This window comes from Lutjanus erythropterus, chromosome 18, assembly GCF_056507025.1.
Source record: "Lutjanus erythropterus isolate fLutEry1 chromosome 18, fLutEry1.hap2, whole genome shotgun sequence".
In the NCBI taxonomy this organism is placed as follows: Eukaryota; Metazoa; Chordata; class Actinopteri; order Lutjaniformes; family Lutjanidae; genus Lutjanus; species Lutjanus erythropterus.
In genome coordinates, this window is record NC_139334.1 from 30,047,824 (window position 1) to 30,067,637 (window position 19,814).

A 19,814-nucleotide genomic window follows, 5' to 3' on the forward strand; every position below is an offset into this window, starting at 1 on the left:
AATCAGAATGTAATTAACCATCTCCTATTAGCGATGATAATTTTTATTTTCTATTACACAAACTAATGATAAAATAACAAATTATAAAATTACTAACACTTAGTAAACATTACTTATTATAATTTTATTAGTCGTTTGCGAACAGTAAAATAGCTATTAACCAAGTATAATTAACTCTCAAGTTACCATTTATTATTGAGGGTTATTATAAAGTCTTGGCCTCTATTTCATAATAAAAAATACTGAAACTATGACAAACTAAACTAAAACCAAACATCTTTAAACAATAGAATTAAACCTAAACGAGCATAACCATTCTGGAAACTAACTGAATCTCGTTGAAAGCAAAATGAAAAGCAATATAAAAATAAAAAGTACGAATGAAAAATATAAAACTAATAGCTCTGATTCAGATTTGATCCATTGTTTTAATTTATTTATTATAAACTATATCATATGCTGCATATATACTGTATTAAACGTCTCTTCTTGTTTGACTTAATCTTCTTTAATAGTGACATTCAACTATTTTGATGACGAAGGGCATGTAAACACCAACTTAAACATGATATATTGAAAACGTCTTACGATGAAGAAAGAAGAACATTAAAAGTAGCCACTGTTCTGTTGATCCCAGAGAGTTTTTGGGTCTGGGTTAGGGTTGGGGGGGGGTCTTCAAAGACTTGAGCGTCTAAAATTTGATTTTGGTGGAAGCACTTGAAGGCAACAAGAGTTCCGGCGCGCACGCACAGAAGACGCGCTCAAGACGTCACGACGTAACATGACCGCGCTTAGTGTGTAGCCCGTATCATTAATAGCAGTCTTGAATTTGTAAAGACGTGTAAATTAATTTACATTATTAATAGAAGAGAAAACAAAACAGACGTTAAAACTGAAACACTGGATAAAAGTATAATTATATGAGATAGATAGATAGATAGATAGATAGATAGATAGATAGATAGATAGATAGATAGATAGATAGATAGATAGATAGATAAAGATGGATCCAAACACGTAAAACATTGTCACCTTGCATACTTTATTTGATAATCAATCACCTGAAAAAAAGTTGAATGGCCCTTTTTCAAAATAGTTTATCTTAAATATGGAATATGCATTTTCATCAAAATATAAATTCTTGTTTTAAAATATCAAACTTCTCTTGAATAGTTGCCTGCAGTTTGTTGTTGTTGTTGTTGTTTTTCCATTGTAGTGATTGTTATCATCAAGATGCAAATTTTCAAAGCCAGTGAAACTCCTGGACAAAGACTGAAAACACTCAGAACACAGAAAGAGACTCTGGAAAAGGATGAATCATTAACAGCAGATTAGTCAGCTTCATAAAGCACGCCTCCTGCCAAGTGAAATAATAAAATATCTTCTGACAATTTAGCAAAAACTCTGTTGCTGTGACAACACTTCAACTGATCTGATGGCCAGGACAGAGAGGAAGAAAATATGGAGTATAATGTCAATTTAAAGATATTCTGCTCTCTGGAATTCAGCTTCAAAACAGAGAATAATTCACAAACAAATTATTTGGTAGCAGAAAAAAAAGTTGTCTTCTTTGAGCTGAAGAGAATGAAAAGAGATGCCATCTTCCTTTTTTTTAAACCCCAAAACATGACTTATTTCACCTAAAAGGGAACCAACAATGAAAGATTATTAGTTTTTTTTGGTAAAACTTTTCTTAAACCCTCCTATTTAGCATTATAAGCAGTATATAAACCTTTAATATATAGTTTATAACACACTACAATGTAGTTGTATGCAGCTGTAAGGACACTGAGCATTTGTCAACAACTATCCTATGAAGACATATTTTACATCATTATATCTGTATTTTACAATATTGTCATTCATTATGTTTATACACCAGCCTCCGTTTATGAGTTATATTTGTTGACAAATACATTAATACTGTGGACAAAAGCGGTAGAAGTTAAAAATAAAAGGCAGTCAAAAATAAAAGGCGGTTAAAAATAAAAGGCGGTTAAAAATAAAAATATCTAAATAAAATTATTTGGGAAACTCTGACATAGTCTATAAAATATCATAAAATTGAGACGGTTTCCTAAACTCAAAGTCTCTTCTTTTACTGTCAGAAATGACACAGACAAGCAGGAAATCCTCACTGAAACAATTAACTGATTATAAAAATAGTTGGCGGCTAATTTCTTTTGGATCGACTAATCGATTAATTGTTGCAGCTTCATAAATAACCTGCTCAAAATTCCTGAAAAATGCTCTTTTTATAAAAAAAACATCCTGCAGTTATTGTATTTAGTATTTGTGTTTATTGTACAGATTATCAGTTGTTCTCTACTGTTATTGTTATGTACTTTGTCAGAAATCGTCAGTTTATTCAATGATAGAAAAAGGGTCCTTTTAGGAAAAAGATGGGAACCACTGCATTAATAAACACTTACATACTGCATTATAGTGTGTTATAAACCAACCAACAATCCAAAACTTGAAGACTCTTCATTAACTGTCATAAATACAAAATAAAGACAGCAAATCCTCATATTCAAGAATCTTCATGCAAACTTCCTGCAGTTTGTCTTTATGTTAATTGTACTGTTTATGAGTTGTTCTTTACTGTTACTCTTATGCATTAATTTAATATGAAATATCCGTAACATATGTCACTTCAGGGGTTGGTGGTTTATGGGTCCCATGAGAAAAAAATTCGGAAAACTACTGCATTAATAACACTTACATACCGCGTTATAGCGTGTTATAAACTAACCAACATTCCAAAAGCCAAAGACTCTTAAATGATTGTTAAATGAAAAAGAAAAGCTGTAAATCCTCACATTTAAGAAGGTGGAACTAGCAGATTTTGGACATTTTTGCTTGAAAAATGACTGAATATTAATAAAAATTGTTGGCAAATAAATTCCTTTCAATAGACTAATTGGTTAATTTACTAATCATTGTAGATTAAAAAATAATCTGCTCAAACCTTCTGCAAATATTGTACTCACTATTTGGATAAATTGTACAATTTATTAGTTCTATAATTTTATTGTTATGCATTGAATATAATATGAAATATCCATAAAATAGGTAATTTAGTCAGGGGTCGTCTGCTCCTCATTGAGGGGTCCTTTAAGGAAAAAGGTTGAAAACCACTGCAATAATAAAAACTCATACCTGAATCCGACTGCATTATTCTGTGCTATAAAACATTTATTATATGGCTTTGCTAAATACTTGATTCTGTTTGGTCAATTACAATTGTTGCTATGGACACAATTCTGATCAAACACTCTGGAGAAGCAATAAAATCTTTTTTAAATCAATAAAAATCACTTTAAAATTAATATTTTTGTATCAAAGTAATGATTTTTTCAGTAACCATGTAATAAGCATCACCCTGTCTGGGTTTATTTTGCAATAATGACCTGCTCACTGTACATTATCTCTTACTTATTAAATGTTCATATACTGCTTATAAATGCTAAATAGGAGGACTTAAAATGAAGTGTTACCATCTTTTCTTATCATCCACTTGCATCTTGAGATTTGAACACAACAGTCACTAACAAGGGCTTCAAAATGAATTCTTTGACCACCAGCAGGGGGCAGCAGAGTGATGCAAAATGAAAATAACCAACAGCATACTGAATGAACACGGGACATCAAAGTAGAGAGAAACAGTCTTCCCACAGGCAGTAAACGCACCTCAGAGAATTCACACAGTCCAGGGAATGTTACACAGAATATTTCATAAATCACACTGTAGTAGCATAAAAAGATAACAGAAGCATATCAGCGCATATTCTCCACGCAAGCCAAGGTGCATCAAAAGTAGCCTGCAGTCTGTAGATCCCTGAATATGCTCACATGAGGTTCACATGAGCAACAATTACAATAAAAATCAACAACACGACATTAACGAGTCTCTCACATTATAGTTTAAAAATGGCAGTGACGCTGCAATGGAGCTTGACATCAGCATCAGAGACCCTGTTGATCCTGAGGCAGAAGAAGAATCAGGGTTTCTTCTCAGCGTCCCAAATCCACCGCTGCCTCTTAGCAAGGTGACGAGAGGAGGTGACATCCTGGCGACGAACAAAACAGACCCGACGACGCGTTTCCTTGAAAGGTTTGGAGTGAAAATCCAAAGGAGCTTTCCTCCTCGCCCGCATGCCCGTAACATGAACTGACACTGCATTTGTGAAGAGGCATGACAGTGAGGTCCGGACAGTCAGTCAGCCGTTGTCGTCCAGGTTGTACAGAAGGACCTGGTGGTTGGGGGCGAGACCGGGGCAGGCGCCCAGGCCGTACAGGCATCCGGCTGACGGGTAACAGGGCACCAGCCGGTAGTGCTGCAGCTCCTCCAGGCCGAACGCCGGAGAGCAGCAGTCCATCACCAGCACCTTCACCCTCTTCCTGTCCGGGTACAACAGCCTCCGCTGCCCCCTCTCTCCTATAACCTCCTCCTCCTCTTCTTCTTCCTCTTCCTCCTCCTCTTCTTCTTCTACTTCATCTTCTTCTTCCTCCTCCTCCTCTTCTTCGGCCTCAAGCTCCTCCTCCTCATGGTGGATCTTCCTCAGCAGGTTGTTGATGAGGACGGAGCGCCTCAGGTAGGCCTCGGGGTCCTCCAGGAACCTCAGCTTCTCCAGGGACAGCTTCAGGATGCAGCTCCGGTCCTCCTGCAGTATCAGGTGCTGCACAGGACAAACACGAAGGCAGAGGGTTCGTTTGGGCTGTTAGATTTTGTACTTGACACTTGATTATTTTATCTGAAGCACTTTAGACGGATTATATCAGAGGAATAAACTCAGATTTGCAACTTATACAAGCCTGACAATGCACAGGAATAACACTTCCCTGTTGTAACTCTAACCTCTTGAGCCAGATGTTCCAAACTTTATGAAACAACCACAAGTTTTTAGGATGTAAATGACGTGTATCTCATGAAAAGATTTGGAAAGTGAGATATGGGACAAGAGGTGATCTCCAAGTGTCAAAAACACATCATAATAATATTGAAATATTGAAGAATGCCATTTGTGGGCATTTTTGTGCATGTTCTTTGTGAAAACTTTATGAGAAACATGAGAAAGGAGCAACACAAGGTTTGTGATTTCACAAAAATTAGCTAGCTTCTGTTGGTAGCATGCAAACATGACCAGCCTGGGAGAAAATGGGGCAGCAGGTTTTTGAGAAAAGAACATTTCTGCTCAGCCAATTTATTCAAATTAAATTTTAAACCTAATTTCACACACAAAGTCACAAACTCTCTTATCAGCTTTTTTGTTTCTCCAACAACAATTTAAGAGGCAAAAAGCTAATAACACATAACTGTTGTACATTTATCACAGTAAACACAATTAAGATGAAGTCAGGTTGGTAGCTAATGAAGCATATCTGCTCTGAAACCTTTGATTCTGAGCTGAACTGACGTCTGTCATCTCTCACAAACAGAAAGGTTTCATCTGCATAGAAGCGGAGAAAGAGTGGAGGATTATCAGTGACTCTTTTGGAGAACATGTAAGAGATTAAGAGGAAAAGAAAAGGTTCATACTTTTTGAAAATATCCATGTAGGCCTCCCTGTAAATCCTCCTCCTCCGCATATTTCCTCTTGAAGTAAGCAACTTTCGACGTTGTTGAATGGTTTGGTCTCTCTCACAGGGAAGGGGCTGCTGGAAAAGAAAAAAAAAACAGAGATTAAACTACAAATCTTACAGAGTGAATGCTGGGAAACTTGTTTAAATTATTACAAACCTGAGTTTTACCCTTGTCCAACATTAGCGAATGTGCTTAAATTTCTGTTTTACACTCTGAAGGGATTAAATTGTTTTGTTTTTTTTAAACTTTGAGTTTCAAAATATCAGCATTGAGCTTGGAGATAATTGAAGACAGGAAAATCAGAGACTGTACTATGTTTTAAGTTTTTAATTTCTGTATTATAGAGATATTAAGGGCTGCCTCTGAGGCAGACTCACCACAAAACCTTTTCAAAGATAATCTCAGGTTTTGAGGGCTGATACTGGTACCCATATTTGTGGATTGAGGTGGCGGATAAACAATAATTTGTATACCAGACTGTCATATCTGTACTTTTTTGTTATATCTCTCCTCCAAAACTGTACACTTTACAAGTCTCTGAAACAAGCTTTGACACAGTAAACTGAGATCTTATTTAAAGGTCCACATTGTTTTCTTTGAAGCTTTCAACCCCGTCTCATGGTCTTCTGCTGTGAGCTACTAAGCTGACCATGTGTTACTGTAAATTTGCTTTTAGTGAAACAGCATTTTGACACTGAAGCCTGCAGTTAAAGCACATTAATGAGGCTTTTTAGGGTTACCTTTAAAGCTGCTATAATCCATATTAATCCTCATCAAATGACTATAATTTGGAAGGTGTCACTCGTGGTGATGAACCATTTACAGCCTGCAGCTTCACTGTTTTGATTCACTCTTGCTGCTCTCATTAGCTTTGTTTCTTGCAGCAGCAGGCGGCTGATAAACTCACTGTACACGACCTGCCCAGCAGCAAACAGCAGAGACGCAATTAGAGACCAGCTGGCGAACACAGCGGAACATCTCTCTCCTTCTCTGGAGTTGGTGGAGACCAAACCAGAGCCAAAATGAAAGCTTCTGTTTTCTAATGTGTTTATTATTTTAACTCTGAGGTGACAATATGTCAATCGCTCACTGTATAAAAGAAGTAGACATAGCCTCTGAGTCTGAAAAATGGAGGAGATGCTGAAGTGCATGAAACCTGCATTCTTTCTGAAGGCCAGCAGGGGGCGAATCCACTGGTTGCAAAAAGAAATCAGATTGTTTGGAAGTCTATGAGAAAATGAGCCTACTTCTTATTTGATTTATTACCTCAGAAAACAGTTTTCTAATGAGTTCATGGTCTCAGTTCCTACTGTCACATCTTCTTCAACACAGTGAAGAAGTGAATTATGAACAATTACAAGTTTCTACAGTGACCTGAACAGAGGCTTAGCAATGCATCTTTATGGCACAATATACACTTAAATAGCTGTAATAGCTAACAGTGTTTTTCAGAGTTGATTAATCCGGCGATTATTCTTTCTAATAATCGATTAATAATTGTTTGCCTGTAAAATGACAGAAAATGGTGAAAAATGTTGATCAGTTTTGTTAAAGCCCAAGAAGACGTCCTCAAATGTCTTGTTTTGTCCACAAACCAAAGATATTGAGTTTACTGTCAGAGAGGAGTAAATAAACCTGAAAATATTCAAACCCACCCAAACCCATTAAACCATCACCAAAGTAGTTGGTGATGAATTTTGTAATCGATTAATAATCAATTACTTGTTGCAGCTAGCTAGCTTTTCTCTGCTAATGTTATCTGGCCTGGTAACCTTTGCTAACCACAGACTGTCCATCACTCGCTCCTCCCTCAGCTCCCCTCGGTCATCCAAATATGGTCCAAAAAACCAAGATGGCAACACTCAAAATGCCAAAGTCAAAACAAGTCCACAAACTCCTTTACTGCAGTTTGCAACAAGTTTAACAGCTTATTGTACAAAAAAAATGAGTCAGTACAAGTTTAAAGTTAGATGAGATATCACTTGAGGACCAAACAGCGCCCTCAAATCCCCAAGAAGTCGTCCACGTTAAACTGTAGCCTAAAGGAGAGCAATGAAGTTACATCATCTTTCTGGCTGAGTGTAAATGAGGTAACAGACAGTCGCTCTGTTACCTGCTGCTGACGCTCCACAGCCGGTGATCAGCTCTCTGACCGGACCTTGAATCAGTGTGTCTGAGCTGATTTGAGCCTCCACATCGCCCTCAGGCTCCTGCAGGAGAAAACAAGGAACGGGTGAGGAGGAAGAGAAGGAGGAGGAGGAGGAGGAGTGAAATGGAAACACAGGACCAAAACATCTGAGCATCAACACAGAAACTACACTCTGTGATCTGTGATCTGTCAGAGCTGCCAGCCTCTGATTTGGTGCCTAAATTGGATCTTTGATCGTCTTCAACTTGAATTTTTGGATCCAAGTTTGTACATTTAATAAAAAATGGAACACCTGACAGTGAGACTTTTGTATCTGACAGTGATTTTTCAGAAGATTATTTAGTACCAAAGTTTCAAAATTACACAACCTGAAACGTCCTGCTTTTTATACTATTTTTTTTTATTTAAACTTAATCAGCTGACAAAAATGCTGACATGTTTTGGTGTAAAGCATCCTTCAGCGTTTATATAACAGCAGCCAAGGACACACCATTCAATAAGCACTAAAACCTGAACACCTGCAAGCATGCAAAAAAAAAAAAGTAATGAGCAAAGGAAAATTCAAAATGTTAATATTAAAAATAAAAGATTAAATCAAATAGAAATGAGTAAAACAAATTTAATTAAGATGACTCAATGTAAAGACAGACAATATATTTAAAAAAATTAAAAAAGAACATAATAAAATAGAATTATGGTTTTATTTTATTTATTAGTCTGTTTCTTACTATTAATAATACACCTGCACTTGATAAAAAAAATATTTCCACATTAAAAGCACCCAGAAACTGTATATGTTCTATATAGTATCCCGATTTGACCCTTTACTGTGGTACATTAAAGGGCAAAAAGCTCATTGAAATTCAAGAAGGAGCAGGAAGAGGAGAGATAAGAGGCTGGTTTGTGTGTGTGTGTGTGTGTGTGTGTGTGTGTGTGTGTGTGTGTGTTTAAAATGCCATAAATCAATCATAAACACAGAGTGGGAAGCTTTATCATTGCGAAACATTCACACCGGCTCCCCTGAAGCCGCTGCAGTGACTCACACAGTTTTTAACATCCAACTGCTGCCCGAATATCTCGTCTGTGGGAGAATGATGCATGATGATGGATACAGAGGCTGCGTGGGAAGTGTGTGTGTGTGTGTGTGTGTGTGTGTGTGTGTGTGTGTGTGTGTGTGTGTGTGTGAGAGAGAGAGAGAGAGAGTGACAGAGTGTGTGTGATGCAACATTATACATTTTCTTCTGCAGGAAATATTTCCACTGAAAGCTGAAGTGTGTGAGCTCAAGAGGTCATAGATTTCCCACCTTAAAACCTCATTTATCTTAATTATAATTGGTGCAAAATGTGCATAGAATAAGAAACTTTAAATGGTTAAAAATTAGAGGCATTTACCAGCCCATAATGTATATCCTTTTTGGCAGACTTGTTATTTATGAATTTATTTCCCTTTTTAGTCATATTTACTGTTTTTATCGCTGTATATCATTCTTGCCAGGCATTCCTGCTAGATATTTGTTTTATTTGCTATTTTTGCCATTTTATTCTTATTACTGATGTTGTTATTATCATGCATTGTATGTGCTTTAAGCCTGTATGAATGTAAATTAATGTGCACTGCTGTAAAAGAGCTTAGTGCTCTGTCAGTTTTCCCTGAATAAACATGGGATGATGATAAAGGAACATTTAATCTTTTTTTATCTAAAAAAAAAGTGCAGATATGTTCAGTAATTACATGTTTTTATATATTTAAAGTTAGGATAATTGTATTTTTTTGTATTCTTGTTTGTTTTTATTGAGATCTGAAAACCTGTCCTTGCTTTTTTCTTGCTTTTGTATTGTATTTTTGTCTTCTATCCTTTTAAATGTTATTTAATTGCCTTTTCCTCAATATTTAACAGGTGCTTTACAGAAAACTTGCATAATATCCAGTTAGAAACGAGTAGCTGCGGTTTTAAATGCAAAACTTGCACCAGTAAAGCCGTTAAATGTCATTTAAATCTTCTTACCTTTAAATAATTGTGTCCAGCTGCAGCAGTAGTTGAGTAAATCCCAGTTAAAGCCTCTCTCTCTGCTGCTGTCCCCCGCTCCGTGCCGCGACATCTACCGTCCTCACACCGGCTCAGAGACGCTCCCGCTCGGCCTGAAGACGCAGCCTCCCCTCGGTCTCTGCAGACAGACGGACAGACTGACGTGCAGACGGACAGACAGACGGATCCAGCAGCTCCTCCGGGGTGAGACGCTCCTCTCCGCTCTCCAGCCTCCTAAAATATCTCGTTCACATCAACAACACACAACACACACCGCTCTGCGCGCGCCCTTATTGGTGCTCGCGGAGGCTGATGTTTCCTGTTGCTAGGAGACTGAGTGAGTGCGGTGATGACGCTCCAGCATCAGTCCTCCCGAATTCAACGCTACACGGTGTGTGTGTGTGTGTGTGTGTGTGTGTGTGTGTGTGTGTGTGTGTGTGTGTGTGTGTGTGTGTGCTCTTCTTTCAGAATGAAACAACTTCTCTGACTCTAAAAGTAGAAAAGAAGTTTGCTTTTCCTTTTTCTTACATAAACATATCAACTCCACTCCTGCACTTTTTCATACAGACTACGTCAGTCATTGATAGGGGAGACCTGGGGCAGTTGTAACATTAAAAAAAACAAACATTTTTCGTTCATGACTCACAGACTACTTGAAATGCACTAGTCTGTGTTCCACTGAACGAGCTAATATTTTTGTTGAACGGTGAACTGAAAGAATTAGTTTGCAATAATTTAACGCGAGCGTTGTTCATTCCTGGGAGAGATATCAGCTGATTAAAAACAATGAGATCGCAGAGAGAGAGTGAGCAGACAGAAGCGTCAACATGATATAAAAACTTAATTTGATCGTGACGCCTGATGATTCTCTGTAATTCTGTGGTTTATCAGTGTAGTGTTTGAATGTTGCAGGCTGGAGTCACAGACAAACATCTGTGTCTCTGGAAGCACATTTCTATATAAGAAACTTTGTCAAAATAATGTCTGGGAATCTCAAAATAATGATTTAGTATTTCAAAATATTGACTATATATCTCAAAATGATGACAAGCGTCCTCACAATGACTCTAAAACTTCTCAAAATGATTGGAAGTTATTATTTTGAGATCCTACCTCAATATTTTGAGATTATTTTGAAAATCACGACTAATAATCACGACTCCTTAAAATACACTATTGATATGAGGAACAAATATATGTACACTAATTAATAATTCAGAATATATATTTTCACCAATAAGAACAAGACTGTTATATTTAATGTCATGCAAGAAGTCAGCGTGTTACCATTGCCTCCTTGGTGGGGGCAATTATTACAGTGGTTGGTGGCAGTTGAAACACTGAAACAAGTAAGTCGTATAAACCAACAGTATCTCAAATAAAAGCACACCTCAAAGTAATCACATTACTGCTGTAGTATCTAGTAATGTAACTTGTGTAGATTCAAAGGAAAAGTCTATTTCTATTTTTGGCGATGACAAAGAAACTAAATATAGAAAATAATAATTAAGACAATAAATAATTTTAATTGAGTTAAAACTAATTTAACATTTAAATTAAGTGAAATATGTTCATCTTCTAACAGACAAGTGTGTCAACACAGACAAACCGCCATGATAAAATCTCTCATGCTAGCCTGCAACCTTTGCAACCTGCATGCTGCCTGTAACCTTTAGATAAAATTGATGGGAGTTTAAATTCACAGTCATATTAAATTTAGACAGCAGAGGAAAAATACTGAACATCCAAACAGTAACTTTCATAACTCAAAATCAGCATTTTGTTGAAATTTTTGAAAACATCCTGTGTCATCACTCTAGCTTGTTTCTAATTAAAGGAACTGAATGTGTTCCAATTGCCCCCGGTCTCCCCTACAATTTCCAAAAAGTGATACAAATGTTTAAATACTCATTAGGTTATTTGAAAAAAAAATCTCTGTTAAATGTAGAGCAGAACTAAAGCTGAATGAATGCGATTAATTTGGGGGCAATAAAGGGAAAGCTTAAAGGGACAGTTCACCCCCAAAATGAAAAATACATATTTTCCCTCTTACCTGTGGAGCAACCAAAACAATCTTCATCTCTATAGTTCAGGTGTGAGTTGTAGAGTTTTGGAGATATCAGCTGTAGACATGTCTGCTTTCTCTCAGATATAATGGAACTAGGTGACACAAGTCTTGTGGTGCTCAAAGAGCCACAAAATACATTTAAAAACTCAACAGCCATGTCTTTTTACAGAAATTATGACCCAGTTTAATTTTGATTTTGAGGTGAACTGTCCCTTTAAAGCAAGGAGGATTTGACTCCTTAACTGAAAGTTTATTCCCTCCAATGTACGAGCATACAGACAACACTTCTCAAGCAGGTGGTGATATAAAAAATAGAATAGAATAAAAAAGTATGGGGAATTAAACTGTATATTATAGTGGTCCAATGGCAGATGAATGGATTATTTAGTCACGATTATTGAGATAATTATTGAGTATGAGGATGATAAAAGATGTTTCAGTATGATGGCTACAGCATACCTGCCCAGTATTTACTTTAAGAAAGAATAAAAGTCAAACAGCAACACAAACAACTGCAAATTCATCTTTAAACCAAAGCATCTGTTACTAAAGATTAGGCTCAAGTCTCCTTAAACACTTAAAAAAAAACTGCGAAATACTTTCCCTCATCTCTAATCCAGTCTGTGTGAAACTGGAAATCTCTACTACCAATCAGACAGGGATGAACTGTGATTATTGTTGTTGTTGTTGTTGTCAATAAGTCTGTGGCCTCATTCTCAGAATTAAGACATCTGAACAGAGCTCAGGACGGAGAGAAGGACCCAAGAAAACAGATGGCAGACAGACGTTCCCACAGCAGGGATCTTCTGGGTTTTATTGGCAACGACAAAACTTGGTACAAAAAGTGCTTTCTGGGTGCCGCGGGGGCTCAGCATGCACGGCCAGGACCAGGGCTGCAGGACAGGACTGCAGTCTCTACAGTCTGCAGGACAAGACTGCAGTTTCTACAGTCTCTACAGTCTCTGCAGTCTCTACGGTCTCTACGGTCTGCAGGACAGGACTGCAGTCTCTACAGTCTCTACAGTCTCTACAGTCTCTACAGTCTGCAGGACAGGAGTGCAGTTTCTACAGTCTCTACGGTCTGCAGGACAGGACTGCAGTTTCTACAGTCTCTACAGTCTCTACAGTCTGCAGGACAGGACTACAGTTTCTACAGTCTCTACAGTCTCTAAAGTCTGCAGGACAGGACTGCAGTTTCTACAGTCTCTACAGTCTCTACAGTCTGCAGGACAGGACTGCAGTTTCTACAGTCTCTACAGTCTCTAAAGTCTGCAGGACAGGACTGCAGTTTCTACAGTCTCTACACACTACAGGACTACAGTCTCTACAGGCTGCAGGACTACAGTCTCTACAGGCTGCAGGACTACAGCCTACTAATGAAATGCCAAAGTTAGACTGAACCAAACTAAATATGAACTAGAACAAAAAGTTTCAACTCTGTTTTGACGTCCTGTCGACTTGACGCAGCCTGACTGCAGCTCTGGTCCCGGCCTTGACGTGAGGAGTCGGGCCCCGTCGTCACCTTCCATGCATGCAGTCCTACAGCAGCATTCACAGGGAACAACGAGAAGGCTTCATGCAAATTTGGATCATCCCTTTTGTCATGGTGGATATGTTTCATCTCGAAATGTTACAGGCACTTCATCAGAGTATTAACAACTGTATTACATCTGCAGCACAATCTGATTGTCTGACATCTGTAATACAACCTGGGATCAAACTCAGCATGCAGACGTGTAAATACCATAGAAATACTTAAGAACATTAAACATTTACTATTTTAAAAAATATAGAATACATATTATAGATTCTGTACAACAACTCAACATGCATAAAATATATCAGTCTGTGCAGTAAATATAGTTCATGTCACTATACACACACTCGCATGTATGAAGCCTGAAGAATAGGAGTGCTGATATCAAATCTCGTGACAGGGCATAAGATTTGCCAAATTAAATTGTTTTAATAGTAGATCAAGACCAGTGTTTAGATGACTTACTGACAAGAATTACAACCAATAAATGGAATAAAGCTTTAATTTGTTGTGCAGTAAAATGTCTTTTTAAATTAAAAATTTGACTGGGACTGATTTTTTCACTTAAGAAATCATAATATTCTGTTTTATGGTTTAGTAACTTTAAAGACACATACCACGACAGTCTTACAGTGACCACTAACATCACCAAACCATGATATGCACAATATACGTGGTGGATCTATTTTGAACCAAACCAGAGCTGATGATTGTTGAACAGTAGTGAGACTAATGAAGACATTTTGTTGAGTTTTATTGTGTTTCTGTTGAGTCTGAAGTGTGTTTTACGAACAAGCTCGTCTTAGTTTGGTAAATCAGAGCTGTAACATGCGTCACTGCACAAGTTGCTCTTTAAATCTTTAAATAGTTAGCAACCTAGCTCTGAAAATCTTTGGTATTTTCAAAGTTGTCCTCAGTTCAGAGTTGTTTCCCAGCTATAATGCAAGCTGCTAATGTTAGCATGCTTTGCTAACTAGCTTCCTACCTGCAGTAGTAACCAGCAATATTTTTAACAGTGATTATCATGACCTACTTATGTGATTTTGTGAGTTTACGTTGGAGCCAGTTCTGAATGCTACTTCGCCACTAGGTAGCTAGCTACTAGCCTAAAATTAGTGTATCTAACCTGCTCTTTGATTGGTTTGGGGCCGTTTATCTATCATACATTTGCCAAACTCATTGATTAGTCATCATCTGCAAGACTTGTGTAAACATACTATTTGAAAATACAATAATGGGTAAATCTAACCTTTGTTTTGCTTCCAAGTAACTTATAATATACTGTATACTACTAAGGCTAGCTAGCTCTACCCTACAATGCAGGTTCATTATTTGCATGTATTCTACCTGTTAGCTTTAGCTTTTTTGGTACCATGACAAAAGATGATGGTGTAACCATAAGACATTTTGAGAGCTTTTCTCATTTTGATATGAGTCAGCTGGACTAAACAATTTAAAAAAAATCAGCCGTAGATAAAGTTTCCAACCAACTCAGGAAGCTAATGTAAATTAGCTGGTTTTGACTTTTCTTTTCGATTAGCTAGCTAGCTGTGCTTGATAATAATGCATTATGCAGAATTTTGTGCCTACAAACACCACCAAACATGGACGGTACTGCATGTACGGCTGACATAATGGGACACAAAGGACAGAGATGCTAATGAACAGCTTTCACTATTGTCAATGTGCGTAGCAGCCATCTTGGGTTTTGATGTTGGGAGCGTTCCAATTGAAAATTCCAACTAGAAACTTGAAAATTCTGACTTCCCAGTTCAAATGGAATGCACCACATGTCATTTTAGGCTGTATGCCGGGACAGAAAGCTTGACAGGTGTAGCAAGAGTAGCTAAGGGGGGAGGGGCTTAGCAGAGGGTCGATTTGAAATGACAAAGTGCTGAGATTTTACTAGTAAATAGAGTAGTTAGATACCCATTCACTTTGTAATATGGAAAAATCCACTGGGAAAATGAAGAGAAAGCTAACAGAACACAAGCTAATGAAACAGAAGCTAAGTGGGGCAGAAATTGCGTCTCCGTAGCTAAGATGTGATCTACGTAGTTTTAACTCAAAAAATTTATTTTTCTGGTCTTTGAGGAGTGTTTATATACAAAAATAAAAATGATTAACAATTGAAATGAAAACATCAAGTTGCAGCACTCCTATTCTTCACTCAGGCTTCGTTTATACCTGAAGTAGTCGCCATTACGTATCTGCAGTTTAAACATGAGACACAGCATTTACAACTTGTTTCCTGCGTTTTTAACAAATATAGAATGAATCCATTAATTGTGCCTTTTCAGCATGTCGTTCATCTTTTAATTAAAGACCTTGTTTTCAGTCTTTACCGCTGCAAGCTTCCCTGAATCAGTTAACGACGTAATAAATCATCTGTGTTCTGGTTGGAACGGAGAGAGAAAAGTGGTTCTGTGTTTTCTCTTCATGACAAACACTTGTACATGTTGTTTGTCAAAGTGAACACAGTGATGTACACATCAGAGTTCAACTACTTGTGTGTCTTTATGGTTTGAAGTGTGACGATGATGATGATGATGATGATGATGATGATGATGATGATGATGATGATGAAAATGATGGGTTTGTAATGAAAACTATTTTGAATAATGTATGTCTTCTATTGTGAATCACACAAAGTTTAGTGTCTATCTGTATATTTACTGAACCAGTTCGACCTTCGACTGAGCGTCTCCTGTAGCGGATTTATAATTACCATTTTCCTTGGACGATGAATGGCATTATATATTATAGTTATATACACACATGGTATTAATTTGTACAGATCCACTATTTTATGGAGAAATGATCAAAACAAACAACCAAGGAAACCAAGGACATCACATCTAACCTTCTCTGCTTTAGCTGTAAGTGGTCTTTTATAGTTTAAACTCATGTGATGTGGCCAAGCTCAGTTCAAACTCACAGAAATTCATCTGAATTTAATCTTGAAGTAAGGTTAAATTTGGGAAAAATGCATAAAATGCTGCATAAGAAACATGCCCTCAAGCCAGGCTTGGAGAGTAATGGATTACATGAAACAAGATTACGTAACCGTATACAAATAAATTTAAATTTATTCCGTAACAGTTTGATTATAATTTTAAATAAAGAACAATGTACTTCTATGCACACACAGTTCATTATCATGGCTTCTAGTGAAAAAATGCTTCACTGGGTGGAAACTTTGCCATTTTTTGTCTTTAAATCAATTAATCGATCAATCAATAGCACACAACAAAGGGATGGACAGCTGGACAAACTCTTAGAGTCGCAATGATTAATCTATAATTAACTGACTATTAAATTAATCTGCATTTATTCTGATAATCGATTAATCATTTTGAGTCATTTTTGAATTAAAAAGTCCAGATTCTCTTGATTTCAGCCTCTTAAATGTGAATATTTTCTGGTTTCTTTACTTCTCTCTGACAGTAAACTAAACAAGACATTTGAGGATGACATCTTGAGCTTTGATTTTCTGATATTTTATGGACCAAACAGCAAACTGATTAATTTAGAGAATAACTGACTGATTAATCAATGATGAAAATAATCGTTAATTGCAGCCCTAAATATTGAGATAAACCAAAAACAGAAAGTAGTAAAGTTACATTACTTTAATATTGTGATACTTGGATTACATTACTGACTACATTTTTTTACAGGCAATTAGTAACTGTATCAGAATACATTTTTAAAATAACCCTCTCAACCTTGTTGTAGCTACAACAAAAGGGAATATGGATAGTAGACTGTTTTCGGTATTTTTCCACCTTTAGTTAGATAATTCTTGTAAGATAATATGTTTATAGATTATCCAGAGTACAGACTGTCCTCAGTAGAAAAAACGCAGAACTGATTATTTGTCCAAACACTTTGTTTAAGTTTATTCCTGCCAGGCAATTGATGAAAAATGACCGTCATCACAAAGAGGCAAGGCCAGAAATAGGCGAGGCATTGTTATTGTTCCACAAAACCTATTAACGGAGGAGGACAGGGAGGACAAAGAGCCCGACTGTGACGCTGGGGACCGCTGTTCACTTCCAGGGACTGCCTATTGTTCCAACGGCACATTATTCCCAAACCCCAATAGTCCAAAAAATGTCCCACTGGAGCAGCTCGTCATCCCAAAAACAAAACCCACTGCCATTACACCAAAAATACACACTCTCCCTGGAGAGCCCTTAATATCTATTTTATATGTATTTTGAGGTGTAAATGTTTCTTGTTCTTTGTTGTCATAGTAACAATAATAACGACGTGGTTAAGGTTGTGAAACAGCTGCAGTTTGATTAGGTAAAGATCATGGTTTGGGTTAAACTAAGTATGTTAGTTACATTAGGAACATAAGTTTGGAGCAGCGAGGGATTGTTTTCGGGATAACGGGCTGATGAAACTGGCTTTCACTCCAGTGGGACATTTTTCAGACTTTTGCAGTTTTGGAGTAATGGGTCATCAGAACGATGACATGACACCTCAACAGTCAATGATGGTTTCTTTCCAATAGCATCTTTCACCTCAACCAAGTAGTTTTAAGTGCCTAAACAAACCTTGACCACAGCAGTGGCAGGTCATGAATTATTTCTGTTTAGCCCAATATTTATTACATCTATAATGGATGATGTAAGATATCAAATACACCACAATTTTGTGCACATGTGCACAAAATGGTGCAAAACATGGTTTTAGTTTTGAATATTTCACTTATACCTCTTTCCCACCGACATGGAGAGGGTTCCATTCTGATTTGTGCACCTAATTTTGAGCCACTTGGAGCATTTTCTCAGTCAAAAACAAACTGGGTTGGAATCTAAAAGGCTGACTCCCAGCTGGAACAACAAAAGGTTTTCTCATTTTTAAGTTTTAGGACTCATTCCTGCAGCACTCAGGAGGAGAACAAAAGCTTGCAGGTATTAACGCGATCCACCATCCGGCCACTACTGTAGTGCACTGTGTAACGATAATGATGCATCACTGATTGTTAAGTTTGGTGGCATGAAGGTGCAAGAATCCTGAACAAAACCAGTTCAAGAACAAGAAATAATATGGTGGAAAGATCCTGTCTATGTAGCAGCACAGAGCTTCAACACCATGCTGGAACAAGCAGAGAAAGAAATGGATAATTATATATAATGTATAAAATGTTTTATCTTTGTCTAAAAAGATTTGAAGTCTGAGGATTCTGAAAAATAGTAGAGCATTTTATGCTGACCCAAACTGTATTCATGTCCACTGTGTTGAGGTGGAGGCTGAAGTCTCTCAAAACGAGGGCAAGAAAACAAAAAACCTCGGGATGCCTCCAGGGTATGTGCAGGAAAGGGGTTACGTTTTGTGATTTGGGTGAACTGACCCTTTAATTCACATAAAGAATTTGAATATGAGCATCATCCCTCTGTTCATTTGTTATGCTTGACTTTCCAAAAGTAATTACCAGCTCTTATCTCCTTATAGACTGTAAAATCTAGCATTTTTCTTGCAGTTTCTTCCGATCGCAGCTGCAGTTCAACGTTTCTAAAGAGGCTTCGTTGTCACCTGCGCGCAGAACAACCACCACAGAAAACAAACACTGAAATAAACACGTCTCTGCTCTCGGTGTGTGAACCCCTGAGGGGTTTGGAGCTACAGTATCTGTCTACACAAACAAATATAATCCCCCCTCTGGGCTGAACCGCTGCCTTATGACTCAATGATGCTCCGACTGGAAGAGGATGAGCGTTAGCAGCGGCATTACCGTCATCGCACTGTACGATTCTGCAGCTGTAACTACCAATTACCACAGAGAGAGAGTGGAGGGGGGAAAAAAACACACTTCCAGGGTAATTCATTGCATGTTATTAACAGCTGCAGTGAGATATTTAAAGCCTCTTTTCAGCTCAGCGTTGATGGGTGTTGAAATGAGCTTTGCCCTGTGAAGGAGATCGAACCGAGGCCAAATAACATCATTCAGTGTCGACGAGGAGGGGGGAGGAAGAGGAGGAGGAGGGTGGAGGTGGGGAGACGCTCTCATCCCAGCAGGGTTAAGAGTCTCCAGCTGCTGGAGACTTCCTGCCTGTAGTAGCACATGTGTCAAGAGAATATGAATGAGTGCTGAATATGAATGAGACGTTTTCCTCCTCCACTCGAATCATAAAACATCCTCACTGCTGCTCTCGTGTTTGTTTCTCTGCTCGGTGTTTTACGGTCACATGATCCTCCAGTGGCAACACTAACGCTGACTTCACTATTACACCATCCGCCGCCATTCCTCTCTGTTTGCTGGAAATGTTTTAACGGATGAATTTATGAAGGAGGATGAGGTGGTGAAGATTGTGGGGAATGTTATCTTTTCACATTAACTGATTGTTACAGTTTCCAATATCATCCATTAAAATCCACCATTCTCAGACACAAATTCTCAAAAGATCTCAAAATGTTTGAGACAAACCTGCTGT

The 19,814-nt window shown here is 37.6% G+C and overlaps 1 long non-coding RNA gene across 1 annotated transcript; it reads right to left on the reverse strand.

The window, feature by feature from the left end:
• Positions 1–2,934: 2,934 nt before the first annotated feature.
• LOC146311270 (uncharacterized) lies at positions 2,935–10,048 on the reverse strand. Its single transcript, XR_014772299.1, has 4 exons — positions 9,743–10,048; positions 7,701–7,797; positions 5,543–5,661; positions 2,935–4,682 (listed from the first exon to the last, which is right to left on the reverse strand). It is a non-coding gene; the product is annotated as an uncharacterized LOC146311270 (long non-coding RNA).
• Between the last annotated feature and the right edge of the window lie 9,766 nt (positions 10,049–19,814).